The sequence below is a fragment of the Ursus americanus genome, chromosome 22 (genome assembly GCF_024610735.1).
Source record: "Ursus americanus isolate L20-20 chromosome 22, mUrsAme1.1.p, whole genome shotgun sequence".
Taxonomy (NCBI): domain Eukaryota; kingdom Metazoa; phylum Chordata; class Mammalia; order Carnivora; family Ursidae; genus Ursus; species Ursus americanus.
In genome coordinates, this window is record NC_142148.1 from 8,439,120 (window position 1) to 8,457,058 (window position 17,939).

The 17,939-nt window shown below is 43.1% G+C and overlaps 1 long non-coding RNA gene across 2 annotated transcripts; it reads left to right on the forward strand.

Annotated features, from left to right (window-relative positions):
* The first annotated feature begins 10,588 nt into the window (after window positions 1-10,588).
* Window positions 10,589-16,758, forward strand: LOC123799378 (uncharacterized). 2 transcript variants are annotated; one of them, XR_015720886.1, is made up of 4 exons: window positions 10,589-11,083; window positions 11,235-11,454; window positions 13,542-16,440; window positions 16,530-16,758. It is a non-coding gene; the product is annotated as an uncharacterized LOC123799378 (long non-coding RNA). The 2 variants fall into 2 exon arrangements; XR_006781599.2 differs by having other exon boundaries at window positions 14,802-16,440.
* Window positions 16,759-17,939: the final 1,181 nt, after the last annotated feature.

A 17,939-nucleotide genomic window follows, 5' to 3' on the forward strand; every position in this document is an offset into this window, starting at 1 on the left:
AGCAGAGTAGAATCAAGATTTCCACCTCCCCCCCACCCCCAAAATAAATATTTCAAGTAAATGTCTTGCTGGGGTTAGTCTGACAACCAGGATTGGCCGAGAGCAGGAACATTGAGCAGTAACCCTCCCTAATCTTGTGTCTTTTCGGTGCTCAGACTCTCCCCTCCCCCACTCCACGTGCCCGGGAGAAAGTATTCCAATGTCTTTGATTGTCACCAACCTACAGTAGAGAGTTTGCTAAGAGACGGTCTCTCCGGAGAGTTGTCCCCCTAGTCTGGTGAAGACAAAGACAAAATACAAGCCATCGAAGAAAGCTCAGAAGCAGCACGATCTTTTAAAAATCAGGGGGAGAGAAAGCAAGTAAATTTCTTTGAATGGGGGTAATAATCTAAGATAAGAAGATCTCCAAGGAACACATTCCAACTTAAAGAAAAAAAAAAGGTGTGGCAAAATCAAGCTGCATCTAGAAACCAGGCTGGTAGAGAGGTGAGCCGGGCAGCCGGGTGGGGACTGCGGCAGTCTGGAGGAGGGGCCGCCGTCCCTCACCCCTGGCCCCCTATCGCCGTGGGGCTGCGTGTTCAGACTTGGTGTGGCCTGCGCTCGCGTTTTGTTGAGAAAACCCAGAAACCCAGACTTTTATGTAAAGGTGACTTGAGAAATGTTGGCAACTATTTCGAAATGTTTAAATGCCACCCGAACGGAAAACACACACACACACACACACACACACACACACACACACACGCCCCACAAAAAAACAATAAAACCTTGGCCACCGGTTTGCTGTCGCTACTTCTGGAAAACAGGAGAATCCAGGAAGGATTGCTCAGAGCTTCGGTTACCTATTAATAGCTCCTGAATAACTCTGACTGATTAGATAGATTCTGACTGATAGGGCGGATACTTGATTTCTTAACTTTGCCATATGCCCTGTACCCATTCAACTAGTTTTATTGAATATTTACTAGATGTCAGGAACGAGGCATTGTATGGAGTGTTCTTGTCCGAAGGGAAACCCAGCCTCAGAAACCCGTTCTTTTGGACATACCCAGTCGATAATTCCAGAAAGGTTATGTAAAGCAGGCTTAGAAGATGGTATCCACTCTTGCATTAGAAAGTTGCTCATTGTCGGTGAAATAAATCAATCTTTGACTTAATAGATTCGTACCTATTTAAAGACACTCATTTAGGATTTCCCAAGCCTTGGAAATCTTGGAGAAGAGGCAACTTTGCCTCATTTGTGTTTGTGGTACAGTACTGAGTGCAGATTTGATCTCTGTGCTACTTGAAACACTAGTAATTCCCTGAAAGGGACGTTCACGCTTATCTTTTGGCATTAGATGGACAAAATGGAAAATTAACTGGTTTCTGTGTCGTAGGCATTTTTTTCCCCCTTGGAAGTGATCCACTTTACAACAGAACTAATCTTTTTCCCTAGAGATAGTCATACATTAAAGCGGAGATCGAGAGTGATCTTATAAATGGTTTAAAAATTGCAGGTATCAAAAGAAGCAATTTCTTGCACATTTGGAATGGGGGTCATTTGGTGAAACCTTTCTGGAAGGCAATTTGGCAATATGGAGGCAAATATAAGATACAGGTATGCTTCCATACAGATATCTTGCCTTTAGAGGTTTACCTTAAGGAAAACATCTCTCAAGTGTGCAAAGCTTGTGTTTGAACAAGGCTCAATTTGGAATAATTACAAGTTGCAAACAACCAGAAGGTCCCTCAAAAGCAGCCAGAGGGTAACATAAACTACAACAAAGCCACACAGTGGAATATTTTGGGCCACTAACAAAAGTAATGTCTACCTATGTTTATTATTGCAAAAAAAAAAAAAAAAAGGGTCTAGGACATACAGCACAGAATTCATGTAAAATTACTGTGCGTGCCAGAAAAGTCAAGAATGATGTTCCTAAGATGTTGAGAGTGCCCTTTTCTGTGTGGTGGAATCTTCATGATTTTTACTCTGGTTGTACTTTTCTTTAAAGCAGCACACGCGTTGTAGGGGCTCCTGGGGGGCTCAGTCAGTTAAGCGCCTGCCTTTGGCTGAGGTCAGGATCCCAGGGTGCTGGGATCAAGCCCCAGACCTGATGGATCAGGCTCCCTGCTCAGTAGGGAGGCTGCTTCTCCCTCTCCCTCTGCCTGCTGCTCCCCCTGCTTGTGTGGTCTCTCTCTCTCTCTGACAAAGAAATAAAATCTTAAAAAAAAAAAAAAAGCTGTGCACAGGTGGTTTAAACAACAATAGAAATCTTTTTTCCAAAGAATTTGGCATGCATTAAGTGGAGAGACAACTTAGTACAGAGTGAGAATGAGAAAAAGCAAAGTATAAATATGAAAGCTGAATAAACAACTTTCTCAATTAAATAATAGTGTTGACCCCAAATTGAGTGATCACCCTGGTTGCGATTTCCTGAGGTTAGAACAGTTCACACTTACTATACAAACAGGCACCACAGGGTCCCACAGACAGTCACCACCGGCACCTCCCCCTGGTGCAACACAGCGTTACCCTGGGGGGGGGGGCACTACAAGGACGAGAGCCTTTGGGGCTTCTTGTCATCCTGCAAACAGCACCTTTTTTTTCCCCTAGCAATAGTTGCTATTCACCAGGTCCTCTGCCGTTCTGTCAGCCTTTAAAGCCAACTCTGCACCCAACCACAAGAATCGGTTGAAAATTAGTGAGACGGTCATTCGCCAGCCTTGCCTCCCTCCTGGCATGCAACCCCCAACTTGCAGGAAGGTATCTTCGGGTTCCGATGCCCATAGTTCGCGTGAATGCCTGCAGGCGGGGCAGTACGCTAGATTTCCAGACCATGTTCCACAATGTTCGTGAGGATAGAAGACACGACAACACCACCAATTTCTGTGGTCAAACTGGCGTAGGAAATGCGCTGTGGATTTTCCGAGGAAGGAGATTGGGTCTCCTGAATGCCTTGACCATGGAACTAGTCCCTCTCCAAAGAACAAGTAAGTTCTTCAAAAGGATAATCATGTGTGAGTCACGGGTGCCTGGGTGCCTCAGTTGGTTAAGCGTCTACCTTGGGCTCAAGTCATGATCCCAGGGTTTTGGGATCAAATCCCACGCCAGGCTCTCTGCTCAGTGGAGAGCATGCTTCTCCCTCTCCCTCTGCCGGCCTCTCTCTCTCTCTGTCAAACAAATGAATAAAATCTTTAAAAAAAAAAAAAAAAAAGCGTGAGTCATCCTTGCTTAAAAAAAAACATCCTTACTTTGTATATTCTACCACTATTTCCTACTGGTCCACCACCATTTTATTTCTCCATCCCACTATACCCCAGACCAGGGACGTACACAGACTTTTGCATAAGGGTCAATCCAGAAAAAGGGAAAATGTTTGTAAAAGTATATACATACACACATACATCATTAAAACTGAAATTGCTTTATTGCATTGGGTGGGATATATTTTTATGACGTAATTTACCTACCTCGATGGATTTTGGGGGCGATGGTGAGGGACGAGATTGTGCCCGACATTTGACAAATACCAATAAATATTATGCAAACACGAGCATTCTTATAATTCTTATAATTACAGTAACTCAGGGAGATGGGCCCTGTTGGCTCCCTCAAGTTACAGATGAGAAGACAAAGGTCCGGAACAGTTAAACCAAGTCACACAAACTGACTCAGGAGTCAAGAGTGAGGGAAACATTAGAACCCAGATCAGCGGATCCAAGACGTAACCAGAAAAATTGGAATGAACAGAGCCCTGAGCCCCGCGGAGGAGCTCCAGCTCACCGGCTAGCTGTCGTGATGCTTGTGTTTTGTGCTAGAGGCTTTATTGAAGGGAGTGGTTCTCCCGGCTCGATGGGACTTCAGTCTCACAGACGAAGGACACGGAGGAAACAACTCCGAATGGAGCTCAGGTTTATAACGACCTGTCATAGTGAAGTAAGCCCCCAAACATAGACAGGATCTTCTCCAACATAACGCAGCCATGAATTCATTAATTCACTCATTCATTCATTTTATCCTTTGATCAACAACTGTATCTTTTTTTTTAAGTGCTCTCTCTGCCCAGTGGGGGGCTCGAACGCACAACCTGAGATCAAGAGTCCATGCTCCACCGACAGAGCCCAGAAGTGCCCCTATATCTTGAGTATCTCTTAGAACCTAGGTGCTGTGTCCCAGATCGTTAGTACTATCTTCGGCCCACAAAGGCAAGGTTCCACGATCCTCACTCAAACACGGCGACTGTCCTCAAAACATCGTGTTTAAAAGAGCCTGGAATTTAAAATTAAGGAAGGTGTTTGATTTTCGACCATAAATATGAAAATAATTTTAATGTATCCTTTTTAAGTCTGAAAATGGATTTACAGTCTCCAGCCGCAAAGAAGCAAGTGCTTCCTAGGCATAACTGGTAATGTGTGAGTAGCATATTGGAATTTAAAATAATGTGTTTGGGCGCCTGGGTGGCACAGCGGTTAAGCATCTTCCTTCGGCTCAGGGCGTGATCCCAGCGTTATGGGATCGAGCCCCACATCAGGCTCCTCCGCTATGAGCCTGCTTCTTCCTCTCCCACTCCCCCTGCTTGTGTTCCCTCTCTCGCTGGCTGTCTCTATCTCTGTCGAATAAATAAATAAAATCTTTAAAAATAATAATAATAAAATAAAATAATGTGTTTGCTCACACAGTATTCGTGTAGCTCGTAAGTCGTAGAGGAAGGTAGGATGTGAAAACCAAGGCTCCAGGGGCCTAAGTGACAGGCACCAGGTCACACAGTCAGTGACCTCCACTCAGGTATCAGTATGACGTTATTGCTATTATTATTGTCATGCCAATCCCCAACACCTCCAGGGAGCTGGGACATACCCCTTTATACAAATTTAAAACGTCTAATATATTTTCCCAAGACTGGGGTGTGTATGCAGAATTGTATATGCATGAAAATGCTCCAGGATCTCCATTTTATTTTATTTTACTTTTTTTTTTTAAGATTTTGTTTTTAAGTAATCTCCACACCCAACGTGGGGCTTGAACTCACAATCAAGATTCACAGCCTCTACTGTCCCGAGCCAGCCAGGCACCCCGAGGATCTCCACTGTAATGCTAAACTGAAGGGCAGGTGAAGTCCTACAGTTTTGAGAACACCAATTTCGGGCACTTTTGGCAGCATGAGATATTAAAAAAAAAAAAAAGTGCGCGTGTGTGTGTGTGTGGAGTTTGAAAATAATTTTAAGATTCCTTTTTTAAAAAACTGTTTAGTAAAACAGAGGATCATAGGGGAAGAGAGGAAAAAATAAAATGAGACGAAATCAGAGAGGGAGACAAACCATAAGAGACTCTTAATCATAGGAAACAAAGTGAAGATTGCTGGGGGTGGGGGATGGGGTAACTAGGTGATGGGCATTAAGGAGGGCACGTGATATAATGAGCACTGGGTGTTATATAAGACTGATGAATCGCTGACCTCTACCACTGAAATCAATAATACATTATATGTTAAGTAACTGAATTTAAATTTTAAAAAACGGAAAAAAATAAAATAAAAAAAACTGTTTAGTTATAACAGTTTTTTCGTAGTAGGATTTGACCAACTATGATTGCCAATAACAATGAGATCAATAATAATAATAAATAAATAACATGTACCTAGAGCCCACCACATGTCTGACACTCCAAGCGTCTTGCATGTCCTCTACTTGTGACCCTCACATGGCTTGTGAGGTGGGTACTATCATTGGCCTTATTTCACAGATGAGGAAACTGAGAAACAGAACATTTACTCACGGTCCTATGGTCTATAAGAAGCTCACAATTAACCCTGGGGACACAAAACCTAGTAAGAAGTGATTCTTACCCCTATAAGCTCAGAGTATGGGGTGTCTCCAAAATGGAGAGGGTGGTCGGTGCCAGGTGAGCCACTGGGTGGCAAAGGAAAATACTCAAACTTCCATTTCTATTTGCTTCTTATATGAAAATAATAAGACCTTGCGCTTTCATCTAAATTTGCCTTGCAGATAAAGAACAAATCATGTTTTAGTGTAAGTATGGTCCAACAATTGTATGCTGATCAACAAATTATGTTTTAGTGTAAGTATGGCCCAACTATTGTATGCTGATCAACAAATCATGTTTTGGTGTAAGTATGGCCCAACTATTGTATGCTAATTGCGCTTGGCTAGATCTCTTGATCCTATCCTCTCTCCTGTGTTTACCTTCGGTGACTGATGTCTGCCAGATTCGGTTGATTTACTGATTCTGTTATTTTAGTTTTGCCTAAACCAGTTTTCCCCGGTGGCAAAGCTTTGTTAGCAGTATCTCCAAGCCCTGCTGATAGGCACAGGCCCTGAGTCCAGGCCTCAGGGCACTTTGCACATTGCACTCTTACTGCCCTTTGGGACTTTGAGATCATCAGGTGAGGAACTTTGGGCTACAGTACTGGAGGGACCATGTGGAACAGAGACAAGCCATCCCCGATGAGGACTGCTAGACTATCCATCTGGACAGCCAGCAGTCACGTGAGGAAGGCCATCCTTCATCATCCAGCGGCTGGCGCAGATACACGAGAGAGTCCAACAGCGATTAGCCTGTCTGGCTTAATCTAGAAAATATGATCTAGAGAATAAATGGTTGGGGAAAGGCTGTGTATAGGTTGGGGGAACATATACAGGGTGTAAGCAGGCAATACACAGAATAGCTCTAGACCTTCCTTTCAATTTTGCTCTGAACTCAAAACTGCCCTAAAAAAAATTTTTTTTTAATCATTAAAAATTAAAATAAATTTTTTTGAACAGTTGGTTGCTTTAAGTTACCACATCTTGGTGCAGTTCATTACACAGAAAAAGCTAACCAATATATTGAGTAAAGATATTTAGATGGCCAGACCTTGCATTGGCCTATGGGCCTTAATTTTTTTTTTTTTTTTGCCAAGGCCTAGATACTCTCTCAGAGGCTTTGTGCTCTAAGGGGGGGAAATTATCTAATTGCACGAATTTTTGCATTAATTTTTTTCTGTTGTTAAAAAAAATTTTTTTTTCTGTTGTTTTTCACTCCTGGGATTTTTTTTTTTTTTTTTAATGTTCACCTCTCTCCCATAGGTATATGTATTTCCTTGTTGTTTCTTCTATTACAGAAAACCCAGTGTATTTTACACACATGCTAATTACAGGGGTAATATGTACACAAGCAAAACTGTGGTTGGAAACTTTTAATTGGGCATACAAGTGGCCACCTAGACGTTCAAATTAAATGGTTAGCCATTCAACCACTACTTTGCAAAGGCAGGGGAAATTTCTTCTACTGCTGTTCCTGATCTCACATGGTGCCTGGAGTTCAACCTATACAACAGTCGCTGAGATAGACTGTTCCTTTAGTCACTTATGCATTCATTCATCAACACAGCTGTTGTTGTTGTTGTTGTTGTTAAGACTTTATTTTTTTTTTTAAGATTGGGTTAAATTATTTGAGACTCCCCACTAAGCAGAGAGCCCGATGCAGGGCTTGATCCCAGGACCCTGAGATCATGATCTGAGCTGAAGGCAGACGCTTAACCTACTGAGCCACCCAGGTGCCCCTTTAAGATTTTATTTTTAGGTAATCGTTACGTCCAGTGCGGGGCTCAAACTCACAATCCCACAAGATCAAGAGTCTCGGGCTTCAGCGACTGAGCCAGCCCGGCGCCCCCATCAATCCAGGTCTTGATGGCCTACTGTGTGCCGGGCACTCTGCCAGGGCGTGTGGGATGCAGCAGAGAAAACAACCTACCTGGCTCTTGGCCTTGTGGAGCATGAGTTGTACACACTGAAGGCTCTGACTTTTTGACCTTTCTTGGCTAAGGTTAAGTCTAGAAAATTCTAAGCATCAACACTTTGAAGACTGTGGGACAAAACGAGAGCAAAAGAAGATTTTTTTTTTTAAAGATTTTATTTATTTATTTATTTGACAGAGATAGAGACAGCCAGCGAGAGAGGGAACACAAGCAGGGGGAGTGGGAGAGGAAGAAGCAGGCTCATAGCGGAGGAGCCTGATGTGGGGCTCGATCCCATAACGCTGGGATCACGCCCTGAGCTGAAGGCAGACGCCTAACTGCTCTGCCACCCAGGTGCCCCCAAAAGAAGAATTTTTAAATGTGGTCTTGGCGATACTTTAGGATACCAAATAACTCATTTTCCTGATAGTTTTTTTTTTTTCTTCAGGCAATTACCTGGGTTTTGGGGGTTTTTTTTAAGATTTTTTTAAGTAATCTCTCCACTCAACGTGGGGCTCGAACCCACAACTTCGAGATCAAGAGTCGTACACTTGATGGACTGAGCCAGCCAGGCGCCCCTAATTTTTTGAATAAACAAAGAATATATTGTTTTGAGCACTGAAGAGGCATCAGCCCCGTGAAGTACTACGGGGTACCCTGAAGCCAAACTCACACTCAGTGCCACTGGCGACTTGTAACCGCCACCCACATACCTGCGGCCCCTTGAAAGCGAACTCAAAAGAAAGTAAGCTTTTTAAAAAAGAATTGCGATATAATTGGCCTATTACATGATATTAACTTCAGATATACAATATCATGATTCGGTATTTGTACATATTGTGAACCGATCACAATTAAGTCTAGTTAACATCTGTCACCACACAGGGTTATAAATTTTTCTTTCTTGTGTCGCAGACTTCTTGAATCTACTTGGACCTACTACTCTTAGCAACTTTCAAATATGCACTATGGTATTATTAGCTCGAGTCACCGCATCCCCAGGACTGACTTAGTAATCTCTGGTTTGAATTACTTGATGACTATCTCCGTTCCCCCATCATCATTCCCGGAAGTGGGCAAAATGATGTCGACATTGCTTCCTTCGTTCATCAAATAATTTTGGAGCGACGGCCACGTCTCAGGTGTTGTTCCAAATGCTGGGGATAGAGCAGTGAAGAAGACGAAACAAAAACTCCTGCCCTCATGGAGCAGACATTTTAAGCTAAAAAGGTGGATTAATACAGTAAATGAGAAAAATACTTATCATTGGATCATAGTAAGTGCTGTCGAGGGGCGTCTGTGTATTATATTTGTGGTATCTGACACGTGGTATTTACTGTGTGACTGCCAAATACTCCCGATATAATCCTAATCATCTTTTCCTTACTAGCAAAGTGAATGCTGACCCCAATTCTATCTTTGTCCCTTTCAGATCGATAGGTATGTGTTGAGTTCCAATAAGCACAGGGAGGAGAGAAAAACAAAAGACAAGGACCCTGGCACTTGGGTGGCTCAGTTGTTGAGTGTCCAACTCTTGATTTTGGCTCAGATCATGATCTCGGGGTCATAGGATCAAGTCCCGCGTTGGGCTCAGCACTCAGCATGGGGTCTGCTTGTCCCTCTCCCTCTCCTCCTCCTCCTCCCCCCCCAAATAAATAAATTAATAAAATATTTTTTTTTAAAAAAGGTGAAGAGCATGTATCCTGCCCCTAAGGAGTAGCAGGTCCACAAGTAAACACGTAATTTCAACATAACATGGTCGGTCCTTGGTAGAGGGAGCTAAAATACAGATGTTTTCTGGAAACTGCCGGGTTTTCTCTTGAGGTATAGGAAGGAGTATCCAGCAGAGACAGGGAAAGGACATTCCAGGTGGCTGGAACAGCATGAGCAAAGGCCAGCAGGCCAGCATCGGCTCCATAGCAAAGACAGGAGTGGAGATGGGTGGGTAGTTTCCTGATATTCCCAGATCACAAAATGTGAAGGGGGTATTTTCCATAATATGTCTACCAGCTAAGATTGCAAAAGCCTTTCTATAGTAAATCCAAAGTTCAGCATGCCATAGTATTTACTTTTTCTTTAAAAAAATTTTTTTTTAATGTAATCTCTACCCCCACTGTGGGGCTCGAACTCACCACCCTGAGATCAAGAGTCACATGCTCTGACTGAGCCGGCCAGGAGCTCCTAGTATTTACTTTCATCCAACTCTCTGACAGATAAATATAATGCAGCCATAAAACCATCTTTTCTTCCCTCCCGTGGAAATCTTTTCCCTTTTCAAACATCTTTTAAATAAAATTCCTCTTTACCATGGAATCCATTCTATTGATTTAAAAAAAGATCTCTCCTGAAGAAAGGAAAGCCATCTTTGATCTCACTTGACAAAAAGAACTAATCAAACAATAAAATCTATGAGGGGAAGGGGAAAAAAAAGCAGCGAGCTTCTTTGAGCCACATCAAATATATGACAGAGAAAATGCTTTATTTAAATGCCGAAAACTAACACAAAACAGCTTGAAATGTAATCACCTCTGCTCAATAAGTGAAACCACATGTTGATCTGACATGAGTTTCTAAGACACAATTAAAGGTCACTTTGTGTGCACACATCTCATTCCGCACTGAGAGGCTTGACTTGGTTGTCAGCGTGTTGGGCCACTGTGGGGCAGGTGCTCGCCAGCCCCGTCCACGGAGCTGCTCCAACCCCGGCTGAAGGTAGTAAAACTCGCAGCCCCGGAGCCTGAAATCGAACCATCCCAGGAAACAGACAAGCCCGGATTTCAGCGTCCCTGCCCTCGAGTCTTGGGAGACAAGAACTAAATGCATTTGGCAATCCTTGCTAATTCAGAGCCAAGAGCCCTCCCACGGAAGTGGCTTTGCTCAAAAATGAAAACACAGCTTCCTTTCGGCTCTGCACACCTTTACCTTCACCAGGCTCCTGGGTCCAAAGAGACAAGTTTGGATGCTCCCCTCGGGGGCAGGGGTGTTCCAGCCCCTGGGGGGGGGTGCATTTGGCATTGTCTCCTTGGCAGCTAGCAGGTTTCAGTTCAGGAGTCTTTAATGGAAAGACAGGGTATTCGGAAAGTGACTTCTTTAAAACAAGCTCCCCTCAGGCCCGTCTTCTCTTTCCATATCCCTTTAAGAAAGGATGTGCCCGAGGAAGACTTCAAAGTCGCTCTTTCAAAAGGGAAATCACATCTAGAAAGCTTTTCTCAGAATGAGAAACAAATTATTTGATTTGAAAGGGGAGTAAATCTTCAGAGCAAGGAGGGAGGATCAAAGAATAAGTTCGTGTGAACCGAAGAAGTGACCCTTTCCAGTGGAACGTGACTTTACTCTTTCCGAGCACCCAACGCATTTTGGAGACAGTGAGTTTGCTAGAGAATCAAAATAAAGAAGCTACTCTGCGTTCCAGAAAATCACGTGATTATCTCTCTCTCTCTCTCTCTCTCTCTCTCCCTTCCCCCCCAACTTCTCCCTCCCTCCCTATCTCTTTCTCTCCTCCCTCCCTCCTGCCAGGCTGTGCACCCCAACCTTTACACCGTCATCGCAGCCCCTGCAGCGTGTTGCGAGGTGCAAGTCCTTGCACACCTGGGTGAAATTCGTGCGTGGCGGAGACAAAACGGCAGAGAACCAGGCGACCGGAGACAGAGCCGCAGAGTCGCCCTGGTCCCGCCCACCGCCCTCTCTGCACTCCCGCTCAGCCCCCTCCCTGCTTCCTGTCCTCTGGACCCGGCAGGTGAGCCCACGCCACCGCGGATGCTTAGGGAATCTTGGAGTGTTTTCTTTGTATTTTTCATTCTTCAAGCTATACCTGAATACATTCTTCTTGTAAAAAAAAGTAAAATCTTAAAGCCAAACAACCCGCTCCCCCCCCCCACCAAAAAAAACCCCTCATTTCTGTTAAGGGGTGAAATCATCTGAGAAGTGTATTTTTCTTTCTTAAGTTTTAGCTCCCTGGTTTCCACCTCACACCAAGTGGGATTCTCAGTATACCTTCCAGCGATATAAATGTGGCTATTATCTACCAATATAAATGGAAGAAGGAATTTAGCAAACTGAAAAGCAGAAAATTTTGACATAAATCAAAAACAACCAAAAACAACTCTATCAAATCCTTGTTCTTTGCAAAGTCCAATAAAATTAAGACAAATCTTTGGCTAGAATGGGTGAGAAAAACAGAGGGAACCCACAAACAAGTGCAGAAACTAATGTAATTACATGTAGAGAGCAGACTTTTTACATTTGTAGACACTATTATGTACCATTTGGCTTGAAAATCTACCTTTGTCTGGGGGAAAAAATGAACTACCCAAATTAGCCCAGTCAGGCGTTCCGTTTACACCTGAAATTAGTACTTGTCCTTACCTGGTTGTTTGATATACTGTATGTTGAACGCTCACTGTGGGAGATGGGGGAGGGGGCAGGGGAAACACTTGTTACTTTTCTCATGGAATACTAAGGATATTCTGAGGAGACAAGATGGGTCCAAGAGTTTCGAATTTCATATGTAAAAATAACATCAAGCTTTTAGAAGTTCCTGTAGTGGGTAAGTCATGATATTGGTGAGATAAATTTTCCGAAGAATCACTGATTTTTCATATATTTCTAGACACATATTAAGTAATCCAGTTCCAGGCTGAAGCACTATTGGCAGTTTCTTAACAGATAACCTGAAAACGAGCACAAAAACAATGGCCAGCCTTTATTTATTATACGTATTGTATCTGGTTCTCACAATGACGCTTAGGGCTGGATATCCTCATTACACCCATTTCATAGATGGTGAAACTGAGGTGTGGAGGGTTGCCCAAGGTCACACAGCTGTGAGTGGCTGAATGGGGATCCCGGTTAAGGAAGGCTATGACTGTTGAGGGTACGAAAGCCCGTGTATTATACCATAGAGGGATCCAGAGCTTTCTTCCCTAACCCTGTTTTAACTGGGGACCTTGCAATCTCACCCTGGGTGCTGTACCTGTCTGACACAGATGGCCCTTAGCAGGAGTGGGTGTTTAAGGTAGGAAAAACATCCAATGCCCTCGGGAGACATGACTAAAGGATTTTAGGAAACTGAGGGAGTGTCAGCTAAGGGAGGCTTACCTAACCGGAAGTTTAGGGAATAAGAATAGAAAGCCCTTACTTCGCCCGGACCTGGCACTTCAGAAACATCCCTACGAGTCATCATGTCCATTATGGTTATGATTACTCTATCTCTCCCTCCTCTTAACTCAAAGAAGATTCCTTTTCCTCTTTCTCTTCCTTTTCTCTTCCCCCAACCAAAAAAAATGACCTTCTAAACGTTAATCAACTCAGAAGACCTGATTGGCTGTGAATGCTACATTTGCATTCCAAAAGAGAGGAATTCTTCTTGCCCCAGCTATTCGGGGAAGGTGTGGAGCAATGTTCCTGAGGCTCTGTGTCCTTCTGCACTCATCCCCTCCCCGTCGCTCTTCACTCTCCCACCTCATGAAGCTGTTTGCACTCTCTCACCCCTGTCGTCCTATCCCTATCCAGAGACACCAGGCAGAAGAAGTCTGTGGGGTCCTGGGCCCAGGATCACTGAGGTCTACTTCAGTGAATATCCTGGAAGGGCAGGATTATAGTTCTCCAAGCCTTCTGTGTGGTTGTGAACCCCTCCAAGGCTGGAATCCAGGCCTTTTTCTTTTTTGTAAAGACATTCATTGAATACCTATTCCTCCATGAGAAATTTTTCAATATCCTAGTAACAGAAAACAGAAAAGACCCTGAGAATGTCAGTTGAGGTTTAATTTATGGGGTGATTAAATTAACTATTTCTTTTCTCTCTCTCTCTCTCTCTCCTGAAAGGTCCTAGGTGTGTGTATTAACCTGGTTCAGAACCAACTGCCATTAGCTACAGGGAGCCTCTCTCTGTCTTTGAACAACTCCTAATTGCTTTCTGTTAAAGGGCGTGTACGTCCCCTTTGATGTGATAAGAAAAACACGAACCATTTTCCTTTCTTGAAACTCTGACTCCAGTGCCTTTTTAAATAAACTTTTCTGTGAGCAGGAAAAATAAGAATAATTCACCTGCTTTTATTTCAGAAGTTCTGTTGAGTTTGAGAGCCAGACATGTTATAATAACTCAGAAAAAGTTGTCTCTTTATTTTGTTGTGTTTAGTTAATTTGGTGCTTTCAGCTCCTTCAGAAATCCTTCTACGGGTGGCAAGATGCTTCCAGCTGACCTTTCCAAATCCTTTATAATAATGTGAGCCTTGTTGTAAATGTGAAATCAAGAAGCAGCAATACATTAGCGGACTGCCTGTGTTTTATAGTTTCCCCTTCTCAGGCTTGTTATTTTCAGCGGACACACATTGAGCAACTTGTTTCTGAATTAAAGTATTGCTCAATCTGCTTGCTTTCTTAAGAATTACATTAAACCACGAAACTAGGTACGGATGGGATCCTGGTTTTGAACAAGGCAGTAGTGAACTTTTGAAGTGTAGTCTGCCAAGATGAGTCAAGATGATTGATTTATTAATTAGTAAAAGCCATCCTCTGAAATTACCTAGCATTAATCACAATTCATGAAAAATATATTCAATTAGTTTGAAGATAGAGCTTTGACAAACTATCCCTTCTTCGGAGACCACAGTCAGTTTTATTAACTCTTGCTGGCTAAATCATTCATGTTGAGCCTGAAAAGATGAGTGGTTGAGGGAATTCCCAAAAGTACAACAGGCCCGTTCTGGCAAAGCAGAGAGCAGGCAAGACAGAGACAGGGAGGCTGGGTGAAGCAGGAAACAGGATTCTGACAATTCTGGATATTCCAGTATCTGCTGCCACTTGCACTAAAAGAATCGACTTGAATTGGATTTTTCTGAGTCAAAGGCTGGCGAAAATACACAAACCCAAACAGGCAGGAAACTCCAGCTGCCAGAACCTGACCTTTTAGGGGGGCTAATGCCTGTCCAGGGCCAAAATTAGCTGATCCACTGGTGAAAAGGTGGACTGACTCGTCACGGGGAGTCCTGGATGACCTCTTCTGTGTGATCCAAATCCTAGGCTTGCAGAATCATACACATTATATAGCTTAAGATCATGTTTCCCAATGCACCCATTTTACAGATGAGGAAAACAAAAGTCCGTGGGGGATCAGTGCGAAATGAAATTCAGGACCAGAATCTGAAGACCCTAAGGCAGGTGAAATAGCTTTCCTCAGCCTAAATTTCCCTTTGTGCAACTAAAGAGCTGGGATAAACAAAATCGTATGATTTCCAGTTCTCAAGTACTGTGGTTTTATTATTATTTTTTTAAGATTTTATTTATTCATTTGACACAGAGAAAGAGAGTACAAGCAGGGTGATGGTAGGCAGAGGCAGAGGGAGAAGCAGGCAGAGGGAGAGGGAGAAGCAGGCTCCCTCCTCAGGGAGCCTGATGTGGGGCTCAATCCCAGGCCTCTGGGATCATGACCTGAGCTGACGGCAGACGCTTCACTGGCTGAGCCACCCAGGCGCCCAAGTGCTCTGGTTTTAGTATTTTGATTTCGGGTCAGCTTTCTCAATAACTTCCTCGAGCCCAGGTATTTATATGTGTATGAACATATATAAATATACATTATATATACATGAAAAAAATGACAGTTCAATGAAAAGTTCTACAGGAACAAAGTTGAAATGATTTGCATATGACAGAATTGTTAAAATGTATTTCTAATGTATCCACTTCCTATTACTCCACGTGGGGTTTCTGACCTACTGACTATATAAGAAGAAAAGGGAAGCCAGATGTTTCTGGAGAGTTTTAATTCTCCATTTTTGAGATAAAATGAAAACAATTAGAGAAATAGGGGAAAATAGTGAGTCTTTTAAAAACCCACCTCAGGACACCTGGGTGGCTCAGTGGGTTAAGCATCTGCCTTCAGGTCAGGTCATGATCCCAGGGTCCTCGGATCGAGTCCCGCGTGGGGCTCCTTGCTCAGTGGGGAGCCTGCTTCTCCCTCTGCCTGCCTCTCCCCTGCTTGTGTACTTGCTCCCTCTCTCTCTCTCTCTGGCAAATAAATAAATAAAATCTTTAAAAATAAAAAAATTAAAACCCACCTCATTCCTATAGTGCAAAGATGGAAACATCTAGCTTTTTATTAGAAGAGAAAATGCTGCGGTGGGGGCCAACCCGGGTAGCCAAACAGTGAATTTTAGTGAATTCATCTCCTAAAGATAGTTCACTGCCAGGGGAGTGTGGTTCCCGAGTAAACTTGTGAGCCCAGAGATTAATCAGACATGTAGTCAGGAGTAGTTCAGGGAGGTTTTTAAAAAGAGGCAGAAAATGTCCATAGATAATGTTATTGGAGGAACTCTTTCCCTTCTTGACATGCTAGACATTTTATAAAGTACAAAACCCTCTTGAGTATTAATGGGCTCTCAAGTACTCGGGATTATTTAGAGACGGGAAGAGAGAGAGAGGGAGCAGGCTGTCACAGACTGGGAAAATGGTGTGTGCACAAGCACCGCGAAACAAAGGAAGCTTCTATATTTAGAAGCACGAGTCCTTTGGGAAGACGACCCTTGGAAACGAATTGACTGTTTTCCTTAATTTTGGCACTCTGAGCTCTGGATCTCTCTGGATCGCCTGGAGCGGCCTTCAGTTCTGCACCTGAGGAAGTTAAGCCGGCGGTGGAAAGTTCCCTGGGCCCAGCTTGCTCACCAACCGCCCGAACCTCCCTCACCCGCATCCGAAGGGAAAGTGTGTTTGCTGCCCTGTGAACCAAGTATGCAGCGAGGAATGCTACCTTTTTTTTTTTTTTTTAAAGATTTATTTATTTATTTATTTATTTATTTATTTATATTTATTCGACAGAGATAGAGACAGCCAGCGAGAGAAGGAACACAAGCAGGGGGAGTGGGAGAGGAAGAAGCAGGCTCATAGCGGAGGAGCCTGACGTGGGGCTCGATCCCGTAACGCCGGGATCACGCCCTGAGCCGAAGGCAGACGCCCAGCCGCTGTGCCACCCAGGCGCCCGGAGGAATGCTACCTTTTAGGATGAATTCACAGAGCAACTGAACTGAGCTGAACTTTTTTTTTTTTTCTTTCGTTCTGAAGGCCTCTGGGGAAGTTGATAAAGTTATGATTTATCGTTTTGCAAGGGACATTCCAAAACAGCAGTTTGTTTAATTTTAATTTTTTTTTTTTTTAAAGACAAGTAAAGGTCACAGAGACCAACTCAACTTTTAATCTCATTTCAGGAGGGTTGTTTTGAAAAGAGGGGTATTTAGGGGCTCCTGGCTGGCTCCCTCGGTAGCGCCTGTGACTCTTGATTTTGGGGGTGCTGAGTTCAAGCCCCACCTTGGGCACAGAGGTTATTAAAAAAAAAACGATATTTAAAGAAATTGGGAGCCTTTTATTTGTCAAGAATAGTTTCAAAAAATAACTGAAACTATATAATAATATCTCAATACATTCTGAGTGTTAAAAAAATCACTATGTAGTAAAAGGTTTATGGAAAAAAATGGATTTCAGAAGGGACATCCAAAATAATCAGTGGGCATCGTCATCAAACATAATTAAAGGCCGGTTAAGGAAACAGGGTGATAAGTTTTAGAAACATCAGAATCCTAAAACCAAATTCTCAGTTCTGGTCCACAGCTTCCTATATGCCTGAGCTCGTTTTTGTTTTTTTTTTTTTTTTAATTGAATTTTTAGCAACCAGCTGAGGCCTCTGCTTCCTTCAAGTATGGGACAATCCTAGTTACTTCCTCCTACTCCTTCCCTCCCGTGGGCCCAGAGGGCAAAAAATTTCCCCCTTTTAAACGCTGATACCGTGTGAGAGCCACTGCTTTTTCCCCAAGCTGGGGGTAGGCCTTTTCTCAATTTTCATATGTATCAGTTCCCCCTATCCCCCACGGCTGCAAAAGCAAGTCTTCGTTCCTAACCATGGCTTTGCAAACCTTCGCTTGGTTAGAAAGGTCTACCTTCTGCAAAACAGAAATGGCATTTTAAGAATTTTAGTTGGTAGATAAACACATCTAAAGGTTGTGATAGCTCTTGAGATCCTCATTCCCAACTTCATCTTTAATTGAGAGGTCCAATCTTAACTAGAACTTAAATGAAAACTCGAAATAAAAAATTAAAAAAAAGAAGAAAGTTCCAGAAGTACGGTAAAGCTGAAATGCTCTTAAAAAAAAAATTAAAAGGTTTAAGGATCCGTGTCCAAATTACCCTATAAACAATCCTTTAAAAGTAAAACAAACAAAACACCACATTCAGAGA